Source organism: Canis aureus, chromosome 23 (genome assembly GCF_053574225.1).
Source record: "Canis aureus isolate CA01 chromosome 23, VMU_Caureus_v.1.0, whole genome shotgun sequence".
Taxonomy (NCBI): Eukaryota; Metazoa; Chordata; class Mammalia; order Carnivora; family Canidae; genus Canis; species Canis aureus.
Window position 1 is genome coordinate 44,754,197 of NC_135633.1, and position 11,631 is coordinate 44,765,827.

Below are 11,631 nucleotides of genomic sequence, written 5' to 3' on the forward strand. Positions count from 1 at the left end.
CTAGTTACTGAGGTGATTATGGAGCGAGAAGAACAAATGATAACATGAAGTCTCTGAAACTCTTCCAGCAAGCCACGATTGCTCTAGGGCAGGATGGGAGTGGAAGGGTGGAGGTGGTGCATCTGTAGGCCTCAGGGGCACTTCCAGATAGATTTCTTCCCTGTAGGGTGAACACACTGGATTTTATCTGGCTTCTTTTCCAGAGATAGAGTGAAAAGTTCCCATTATTTGGGTGGCTGGGCTTCCAGACAAATTCAGGGATGAACCAACCAGGTAAGGTTAGGTGGGACAGAGTAGGGGAGAGGTTCTGCCCAGGAAGGAACATTAGCCCTGTTTCTCTGAGGTAGGTTTCCGCCTCATGCCTGCAACCTGCGGCTCATTTCAGTGTCTGTGGGACGGCCCAGCTTCTCATTTCAATCTTCTCCCTTTCGTTCCATTGGCTTCAGCCATCACTCCCATGGCCCAGCCCACAACCCTGCTGCTACCAGGAACAACTGGACTTCTGACATCTTAAATGGCTTTCTTATAGCTGCCATTTCCAGCTGCCATTTTTAAATTTATGGAAGCCTCCAGAGACTGGAGGTCAGTCCTGATCTCTCTGTTATCCTTCATTCTGTTTGTCAGTGCACATTATTAGTTGGGGCTTTTCCAGTGGCAAGTGATAGGACCCCATGCTAAACTTGCTTAACAAAAAAAAAGGAGTTCTATTGGTTTTTTGTCTTTTGGCTGTCCTAAACTGTGTATTAGGTAAGAATTTTACAAGCATTACGTATATTAGCCGTCATGGTGGAGCTGGGGACTATTGCGTCTTCTGTGGGCTGCACAATGAGAACCACTAATAGTGTGGTGGAACCTGTGGGCCCTTCCAAGACCATGGTTCTGGTGGCCTGCAGGTGTCAGCCCTTGCATCTCCCTGTGTTTGTGGATGGGTTTGGTGATCCACTGGGTCAGGATTTCTTCGGATGACTTTATGGAATGGATTGAGAGGATAACCTCAGAATTTGTACATGGAATCTTTGTCAACCCACTAAGAATTCAAGACCCTCAGAGCCCCATCGTGGTGTTCAGCTCACTCCTCTGCAACAGACAGAAGGCTTCAGGTAAACTTTAGTCGTTTAACACCATGAGGGGCAGGCTTGCTGTAGGTAGCAGCCTTAGGGACTGGGCTTTCGTGGAGACCACATCGCACATGTATCTGATATATGCTTGGCTGTATACCCCAGTCTGTATGCTTTATTTGGCGGGGTTGGGTGGGGGTGCCCAGTGGAGTGCGGAAAGTTGGCAGTAGTGCCAAGCAGCCCACTCTGAGAAGAAAGTACATTACATGGAACTGCTTCTTCCTCCATAGCTCCTGGCTGTATGTGTAAGCACCCATCTTGACTTACTTTTGAACTGATGGCTGCTGCCAGACTGAAAAGCAAGTTTTGTTGGCCTTTTAACTGGGGAGTACAGGGATTCAATATCTAGGGTCAGAAAATGTTGGCAGACACAGGGTCTCCGTGTACAATTGTTTAGGTTGTGCACTGCACAAGGGTACCATGTCTAACAGAGGGCCCTCTCCATGGTATTATATGTGAAGCACATGCTACTCACATAGTAATGCACATTGGCACATGAAGTCTTGGGCAAGCTTAGGAGACTACGTACACACACAACTTTGCCCTGTCCCAACCACTGCCTGCCTCCCCTGAGACTGCTTCTTTTACCCTATAGCTCTCAGAGGCACATTCCTGTTTCTCTGCCCCTCAACTCCAGCATTCCTGAGAGGCCAGGACAGCCACTGGGTCTAGAAAGCTTCTTCAGAGTGGGCTGTGGCCAGAGTCCCTAAATATGGCACAGGGCACAGCAACCTCTGTTCTGTTTTCAGAGCCTATGACTTAAGTTTGCTCAGGTTGCACGGTGATGTATTGACATGTTTTTTTGTTTTTTTTTTAAACCCTTTTCTAGGGACACCTGGGTGGCTTAGGGGTTGAGCGTCTGCTCTCGGCTCAGGCTGTGATCCCAGAGTCCTGGGATTGAGTCCCACATCAGGCTCCTTGCAGGGAGCCTGCTTCTCCCTCTGCCTGTGTGTCTGCCTCTCTGTGTGTCTCTCATGAATAAATAAAATATTAAAAAAAAATGTTTTCTAATTCACACAGAAAATAGAGCAGCTGGGTAGGCCGGGATGACCCTGGCCAGCTGTCTACTCTTCCTCTCTCAGGTTGGCTTCTGTCATTCCCCTACATGGTCGCCGGGCTCCTCCCCGCGGTGGAGAGATGCCTGTGCTCCCCCGGGGCTCACACCTGCAGGACACCGCCTCTGCAGGAAGCACCTTGGCTGGCCACCAGCTCCTTCCAGCTGCAGAGGGGCCTGCCTTGGCTCACAGGACCGCCTGGTACCAAGGCGATGGAGACCTCTGATTGGCCAGGCCTCCGTCACGTGATCACTCTTGTGCCCAGGAGAGGGCATTGAGCAACTCTTGTGCTTACCTGTGCTAAGCCTTCCTCCTTCACAACCTGAACCCTGAGGTGAGTCATCGAAATTCCTCCCTCGCCAACAACTTTCACTCTCTGCTCTGATATGGTGAAATCTTGACTCCGTATCCATCTCTTACACTAGCTTTTCTGCTCCTATACCTGGTCTGTTGTTAGAGAAAATGACACAGTAGGGCAGGTTGGTGTCTCTACAAATTCACTGTTTCTCGTCCCAGCTGGATCTTCAGTGCAGCCAGATAATCTTTCTGCTTGTCCCCGAATGACTCCTCTCATTCATTCATTAGTGCAGTAACACTGGATTTACACGTTAGAAGGATCGCTCTGGAACCAAGGTGGCCAGATAGAAACTAGCCATACCTATTCTGATTTGGAACCAACAAGCGGGTCATGTTCTCCGAAAGCCTCTTGGGCCTCCTTATTAGTTTATGTAATACAACTGAACACATTAGTTTGGTCTCCAGAGCCTGGCCCCTCCCCTACTACCAGCCTTAGTCCTTTGCCCTCCTGTCTTCCTACTTGCTGGCCAGTGAACCCTCACCTCAGCTCATTCCTAGCTGGCCTATCCTGTTCATGCTTCTGAGCTTTTGTGTACGCTGTTGTCCCTGCTTGAATGCCCTTCTCACTTTCTTCCACTAGAAAATTCTTGTTCATACTTAAAGGCTCAGCTCAAGTGTCATTTCCTTCAGGGAGTCTAACCCCTTTGCAAGAGGGGGTGCCCCTCCATCATGCTCCCATGACATTCTGGGTATGTCTCTATCACAGTACTTAACTCTTTTTTGCTGATGTTATCTGTTTGTTTTTCCTCACTAGTTGGTCTGTTCTGGGAAGTCAAGAGCTGTCTAGTTCATTTGTGCACCTCTGGGCCTGGCATGTGGAAGGGAATTGAATTGATCTGAACTGACCTCTGATCCATTAAGCTTTTCCAGCCAGGTCTCCCTAAAAGCTTCAATAGGCACCATCTTCCTCACACGCCCTTAAGAGCTGCTGCCTTCACTCCAAGAGAGTAAAGTGCATTTCAGTCTCATTGGTGCTGCGCTGGGTTTCCTGCATAAGCCGAGAGCAGATGCCCTATAGAGCTATTGGGCAAACCACTCATTAGCTTCCTGGTACACATTCCTCATTACAACTCCTAGCATATAGTCTGAGAGGTAGACTTCTCCCAGCATTTGGATTCATGCTTCGCCTCCATCATCACTGACTCCCCAGATTTGAGTCACTCTTCTATTAGGATGAATGATTTTCCAAGATGGTTTTGCCTGATACAAAATTGGCCCCTGGCCAACAATTGCCCAAACATGTTTGGTTAGGTCTAAACCCACCAGTAGATGTGGCTTAGCTTTCCAAACCAAGGGACTTACTTTCACAAGAAGTTGGTTTGAGCATGATTTTTGAAAATCAGAAGCTTGTTTCCCTTGGAGAGCCTCACTGATGACCCACCAAGGGGTCCAGGAAGAGTCACTGATTTGACGGGATTGTTCTTAAAAACTAAATCACCAGGTTGTGTGAAAAGAGAGGAAGAGAGAAGGCTTCTCTCTGTAGACCTTTGAGTAACAGAATGGCTGCTGGTTTCTTGTGCCCAAAAAGAAGAGGCCACCACTCATAGGAATTTGCATCATTCAGCATTAAGTATTTCTAACATAGTTCTGTTGAACAGTCTAGGAAAAAAAAAAGTGAGTTTCCAAGAACTGTTCAGTGTTCTCATTAGGAGGGTATGTATAACAGGGCGGCACCGTAGGGCCCAAGTCTGGCAGGCTTGGGCTTAGCTTCTGGGCTGACCTGAGCCAGGAAGAGAGAGAGTGAGGGAGCAGTTACAGGGAGTGGTGTGGCAGCGAGGGACGAGCAGGGTTTGGAGTCGGCAGATAAGATCCAGACCCAGCCTTGATACCAGGGAAGGTCATTTATTTTGTAGCTAATTGTCGCAGCAGCACTTATTAAAACTGTCCTTTGCTGCCTCTATCAAGTGCTCACATAATAGAGAGTTCTCTTTCTGGACTCTATTTTATTGGTCTGTTTATTGGTCTGGACCCACATATTGTTTTAGGTATTATAGCTTCCATTCTTTCTTTTTGATAGTGCCGGTCCTCCATTTTTATAATTTTTCAAGTGTATCTTGGCTGTTCTTTGCCCTTTGCATCTTCATATAAACTTGAGAATCAACTTGTCAGATACTCCTGAAAATCTGTTGGAATTTTGACTGGAATTGCACTGACTCTATCATTGAACTGGAAAAATTGACTCCTTTACAACACTGAGTCTTCAGTCCACAAACACTATATGCCTCTTAATGAAGTTATCTCTAATGTTTCTCAGTCAGTTCTGCAATTTTTCTCATTAAAATCTTGCACAGCTTTTATCATATTTATTCATAGGGCACTTCATTTTTTTAAAATTTCCTTTTAGGGATCCCTGGGTGGCGCAGCGGTTTGGCGTCTGCCTTTGGCCCAGGGCGCGATCCTGGAGACCCGGGATTGAATCCCACGTCGGGCTCCCGGTGCATGGAGCCTGCTTCTCCCTCTGCCTATGTCTCTGCCTCTCTCTCTCTCTCTCTGTATGACTATCATAAATAAATAAAAATAAAAATAAAATAAAAATAAAATTTCCTTTTAGAGAGAGAGCGTGAGGGAGAGAAGGGGCAGATGGAGAGGGAGAGAGAGAGAGAATATCAACCAGGCTCCATGTCCAGCACGAAGTCCAACGTAGGGCTCCCTTCTACGACCCTGAGATCATGACCAGAGCCAAAATCAGGAGTCTGGGAATGCCTGGGTGGCTCAGGGTTGAGCGTCTGCCTTCAGCTCGGGACCTGATCCCAGGGTCCTGGGATCGAGTCCCACATCGGGCTCCCTGCAGGGAGCCTGCTTCACCCTCTGCCTGTGTCTCTGCCTCTCTCATTGTGTGTCTCTCATGAATAAATAAATAAAATCTTAAAAAAAAAAACAAAACAAAATCAAGAGTTGGATGCTTAACCAACTGAGCCACCCAGGCACCCTGACACTTCATATTTTTTTGATGTGCTGATGAAAAGTAAAGTCTGTCTACCACAGAAACAGAATATTTTTCTATATAGTCATGATTATCTGTGAAGTGAAAAGGTGTCTTTTTTTAAAAAAAATTAATTTATTCATTTAGAGAGAGAAAGAGGCAGAGAGAGAATCTCAAGCAGACTCCATGCTGAGTGCAGAGCCCGATGCAGGGCCTGATCCCACAACTCTGAGATCATGACCTGAGCCAAAATCAAAGTCGGCTGCTTAACTGATTGAGCTGCCCAGGTGCTCAGAAAAAGTGTCTTTGATAAAGGCCTCTGCATTCACCTCACCCTTCTCACATGTACCCGGGTCAGTGATGGCTCACTAAGGACAAAGGGAAGCATTTTTCCTCTAGGGAACGTACCCTTCTGTGGACTAACAATTAACAATGACCAAAATTTAACCAGTACTTTGAAAAGCATTTCCCACTTTATTATCTTATTTAATTCTTATAGCTGTTCTGAAAAGTAGACATTTTTATTTCCATTTAGTGAGGAAACAGAAGCTCAGGGACATAAGAAGGATTTTGCTTAAGTTCACCTGGCTTTCTTCAGCTCAAGATCAGGACTGTTGACTTCAGCCTGGTTCTCTTTCCCTGTCCATAGATGCCTTCCCAGTTGGCATCTTTGAAGAAGTGGGTTTTGTCATGTTTTATAGTATCTGCTCAGTAAAATTGGGAGAGCTAGAGAAGATAGAGGAGGCCCAGGACAAAAATAGTCTACATGGATGGCCTGGATTTTGGATTTTCTATTTTCTATTTAACAGTGGTTGCTATGTTCTCTTCTATGAGGAACCATAGTTCAACCAACAGATGGTAGTTCTCATTAAATTTGCTTTCATATGGGCTTTCAATTCAGTTAGTTTTTTTCTTATTATTTTGGCAGAAACTTGAGGACATATGTTCATACTCCTGGTGACTATTGCAGTGTTTTTAGGGGCAATAAATCCTGCTGAATGGATACAGTTTTCTCTGATTCGTACGTACAATCAAGAACTCTTTCCTTTGGAAGCTAAGTGTTTAATACCTCGAAGTCCCACCAGGTGGTGTTCTAAGACTGCCTGGTGTAGGTCATATTTGCTGAAAAAGAATTCTGGGCACAGACACAAGTTGCTGAACTGTGATTTTTAGTTTGAAAGAAGGAGAAGGGAGAGAGAGAAGAGAAAACACCCTTGGTCTTGTCATTCTTTGCATTTACAGTTGATCCACAGTATAAGACTGTCTGTGGTTTTACTTGGGCATTCATGACTCCCTCACACCTGATGCATTTTCTAGCTCCTCCAAAGTAGAGGCTCTCCTATTTTTCTTTGTATTCAATACAAAGGTCCAGCTCATAGTAAGACCCTGGTAAATTCTCGTTGACCGGAGATGGCTAGCTAGATGCAAGTCTAATCCCCCCTAACTCTTCCCTACATTGGGCTTCCCCTTCATCCATTCTCTTTCTTGGTTGATTGCATCCCCTGCCCTCTGATGCCCACCATGGCACCATGGTTGAATCCTTAGAGCCATCTGCTGCGAGCAATCCCTCCAGGAGTCTCTGCTGGACATTCAGTCCCACTCCCTACATAGGTTTCAGACCTTCAATTCTCTTTTCACCCATCCCTCCTCTTTTGTGCCACCCTTCCCTTTCAGGAGATAATCTCTCACCCCCCAATGCACAGAAAAAGTAAAAGACATCTTGCAGAGACTCCTTCAGCTTCCTACCTTGTGCCTTTGAACTTCCTCAGATTCATATCTGTCCTCCTCTACTTTCCTCCCATGAAGCTAGTCTTTGATTTAGGTCAAGGTGAATTCTCTCTGCCTAAACTCTTTTGTTCTTTCATTTCATTTATTTACCCTTCTTCTGAAACTAATTATTACTATGTGCAAGGTTCTGGGAATACCACTGTTCATTGAATAACCAACACTTTAGATGAAAGTAGAGTCAGAATTTCATGCTACATTGAGATGTGCTAAGAAAACATGGCTTTTCTGCAACGTTCACAATAGCTGACATGGAAAGAGCCCAGATGTCTATCGACTGAAGAATGGATAAAGAACATGTAGCATATATATACAATAGACTACTACTCAACCATCAAAAAAATGAAATCTTGCCATTTGCAACAGGGTGGATGGAACCAGAGATATGCTAAGTGAAATAAGTCAATCAGAGAAAGACAATTATATGGTCTCATTTAGGGATCCCTGGGTGGCGCAGGGGTTTGGCGCCTGCCTTTGGCCCACGACGCGATCCTGGAGACCCGGGATCGAATCCCATGTCTTGCTCCCGGAGCCTGTTTCTCCCTCTGCCTGTGTCTCTGCCTCTCTCTCTCTCTCTCTTTCTCTCTGAGACTATCATAAATAATAAATAAAAGAAAAAAATTAAAAAAATATATGGTCTCATTTATCTGTGGAATTTACAAAACAAAACAGAGCGTCACAGGGGAAGAGAGAAAAAAACAAGGTGAAATTAGAGAGGGAGACAGACCATAAGAGACTCTTATTTAATCATAGGAAATAAACTGAGGGTCTCAGGAGGAGAGGGGTAACAGGGTGATGGACATAAAGGATAGCACGTGATGGGATGAGCACTAGGTGTTATATGAAGCTGATGAATCGCTGAACTCTAAAAACAAAAACCTTTGGAGAAAAGAAAAGAAAATATGGCTTTTCAGTTCTTATGACTGGTAAATCTTCCTCACAAGCCAGTTGTGGTACTTCAAGACTAAGGAGTCAGATTAAACACACCCAAGCAGGCAACTTCCTCTGATAGAAACACCTGCACTGCTAGGGGAGACCCCTGCTTGACCCCAAAGGAGAGGCTTTGCTGGGCACAGGGGCAGGAAGGCCCACCAAAGGCTGGTGACTCTGTTTCTTGTGTCACACAGTTCTGTATCTGGGGTTCAGCTCTCCTCATGGGCTGTGTATTAGGGGATCAGAGGGATACCAGGTGGGGGCAGAGTAGGTGTGTAGCCATACCTATGGCTATAACCAGAGTGAAGGATTCTGGGGACAAGCAGGCAGCCTGGTGGGTTTTCAGGCCGAGTCCATGCCCAGGGTTATTAAATCCCAGGTGTTACAACATGAGGATGGCAGTCACCATGGAAGTTGAGCGAGTCAGTGACTGACAGGATTTAAGTGTGAGGAGGTTTTCAGCAGGTGGTGGGAAGGCAAGGGCAGGTTGAAGGGCTGGAGCTGAAGGGTCAGAATCTGCTTCATGGCTCCCTAGTAACTGTCACTCACATCTGCAGCTCCACCATTAGCTCCTTCTCCTGTCTCAACATTTCAGCAAACTCTGTTAAAAGGGAAATAGTATCTGGAAATGGGTGTCTACTCTTACCTCTTAGACTCTTACCGTTAGATTTAGATGGCATTTGGTAAACATTTTTTTAAAAAGATTTTATTTATTTATTTGAGAGAGAGAGTATGTGAGAGAGAGAGAGAGAGAGAGGGAGCACTCACGAGCAGGGGGTAGGGACAGAGGGAGAGGGAGAAGCCAACTCCTCACTGAGCAGGGACCCCAATGCGAGACTCTGTTCTAGGACCTTGGGATCATTGACCTGAGCTGAAGGCAGACATTTAACCCACTGAGCCACCCAGGCGCCCTGCTGGACATTTTTGATACACCAGAGATCATGTCTGCTTTCACTGATACCTGTAGACTGAGAGTCTGTGTCCCCTCCAAATTCATATGTTCAAATCCTACCCCTCAATGTATCCTATACCTCAAGGTATTAGGAGGTAGGACTTTGGGAGGTGATTAGGTCATGAAGGTGGAGCCCTCATGAATAGGATTAGTGCCCTTATAAAAAGCACTAATCTCAAAGACCTCCCCACCCTTTCCTACGTGAAGACAACTCTATGAACCAGGAAGCAGGCTCTCACCAGGCGCTGAAGCTGCTGATGCCTTGATCTTGCACTTAAACCAGCCTCCAAAACTGGGAGAAATAAATGTTTGTTGTTTAAGCCAGTGTGTGGTACTTTTGTTATAGCAGCCTGCATGGACTAAAACACATACACTTTTATTAAAAATTTAATTTCCACAACAACACTGTGAAGGTAGCATCATTACCTTTATTTTGGAGTTGAGGAAATTGGGATATAGAGTGGTTGCTCCACTCCTGTGGCTGGTAAGTGATATCTAGTCTCTGGTTCTAGGTCCAGTGTTCTTTATCCTGCATCACATGGCTTTCGTAGCAAGAATGTGTCAAGCTGTTATATATATAGAAGAGAAGCCCCAGAATATGGGGTAAAATGAGGTAAAAATGTCCCCCAGGAGAAACAAAGTTAATAAAATCTGACACCCAGGGGACGAGTGAGGCCCCTCCAGCCTCTCTCCCAAACACCTCTCAACATGGGGCTGTAGTCAGGAGACAGCTCCTTAAGTCTGGACACAAGCCAACTGTTGAAGCCTTGAGGCTTGGTGATGAGTACATGAGGATTTCTCTCCACTTTGTATAGATTTAAATTTCTCTTTTTTTTTTTTTTGTAATTTATTTATCATAGTCACAGAGAGAGAGAGAGAGAGGCAGAGACACAGGCAGAGGGAGAAGCAGGCTCCATGCACCGGGAGCCCGACGTGGGATTCGATCCCGGGTCTCCAGGATCGCGCCCTGGGCCAAAGGCAGGCGCCAAACCACTGCGCCACCCAGGGATCCCTAGATTTAAATTTTTCTATACTAAAAGTTAAAAAAAAAAACCCACAAAGAATCTTTTCACGTTTCTTTTATTCTTTCATCTCTTCTTGTGAAGTTTCTGTCCTTGAGTCCTGAGATAATAATCCCTGGAGCAGATGCTGAGGATATGGGTACAAAGGTCTGAAATGGAGGATCAACGTACCTTCTCCACATCTTTTTCAGTTTATAGTTGGCAGAATTGAATGGTTGAGCTCTTTCTTGATAGTTTAGCAATTTCGTGTTTCTATGCAGGCTCCTTCCTTGTACCTTCCTCCATAACCTGGAAGCCTAAATTAAAGTGCCATTCCTGATATTTACCAGTTATGAGATTTGGGCAGTATTCCTAAAATTTCCATCTCTTAGTTTTCTTCTTCATAAAACTGGACATTGGTGTCTAACTTGCCAGATTATTGTGGACATGAAATGCACTGATGTGCCTAGCAAAATGCCTGGTCCATAATGGGTGTTAAGTGTAGATGTAAATTCTCTTTACTTGTGTTTATATTTCATCTCCACTGACTGAACAAAACAAACACCTGTGGAAAGGCAGGATCTGGTAGTCCCTGTATCCAATGTCTAGCAGAGTCCTTGCCCCAGGAGAAGGGATGCTCAATGTTTGTGAAGCTAGGAACTAAAAAAGAATGGAGAAAAGAGACAAAACCGGATGAGTTGATTTTTCCCAACTGCAGTAACCTGCTTCCAAGATGGCCTCAGTGATTCCTGACTACTGGTATGCACACACCTTAGTCTGTGTGATCAGTTGTCTCCGGCAAAGGTGATGGTATGTCACCACTAAGATGAAGTTATAAAAGACTTGGGCTTCTATTTTGGGTATCTTCTCCCCTGACCCCAGCCCTCTTCAATCTCTCACTCTGGAGGAAGCCAGCTGCCATATTGTGAGCTACCCTATGGAGAGGCTCACATGGCAAGGAACTGAAGCCTCCAGCCAATAGCCAGTGAAGACCTGAGGTGTGCCAACAACCTTGAGACTGAGCTTGGAAGAAGCATCTTCAGCCCCAGCCAATCCTAGAGATGATAGCAGCTCTGGCTGTCAAATAATTTGACTATGATCTTGTGAGAGAACCACTCAGAATCACCCAGCTCAACTGCTTTCCAGATTCCTGACAGTGGGAAACTGAGATAATAAATGGCCATTGCTTTGGGTTGCTAAGTTCTGGAGTAATTTGTTCTAAAGTAGTAGATAATTGGGGATCCCTGGGTGGCTCAGCGGTATGGTGCCTGCCTTTGGCCCAGGGCGTGATCCTGGAGACCCGGGATGGAGTCCCACGTTGGGCTCCCTGTGTGGAGCCTGCTTCTCCCTCTTCCTGTGTCTCTGCCTCTCTCTCTCTGTGTGTCTCTGTGTCTCATGAATGAATAAATAAAAAATCTTTTAAAAAAAAGTAGTAGGTAATTAACACAGATTTTGGTTCTTGGAGGTGGGGTGCTGCCATAACAAAAACCTAAAATGTGGGAGTGGC

At 45.5% G+C, this 11,631-nt stretch overlaps 1 pseudogene; it reads right to left on the reverse strand.

The window, feature by feature from the left end:
* Positions 1-774: 774 nt before the first annotated feature.
* On the reverse strand, positions 775-1,375 carry LOC144295199 (large ribosomal subunit protein eL15 pseudogene; annotated as a pseudogene).
* Between the last annotated feature and the right edge of the window lie 10,256 nt (positions 1,376-11,631).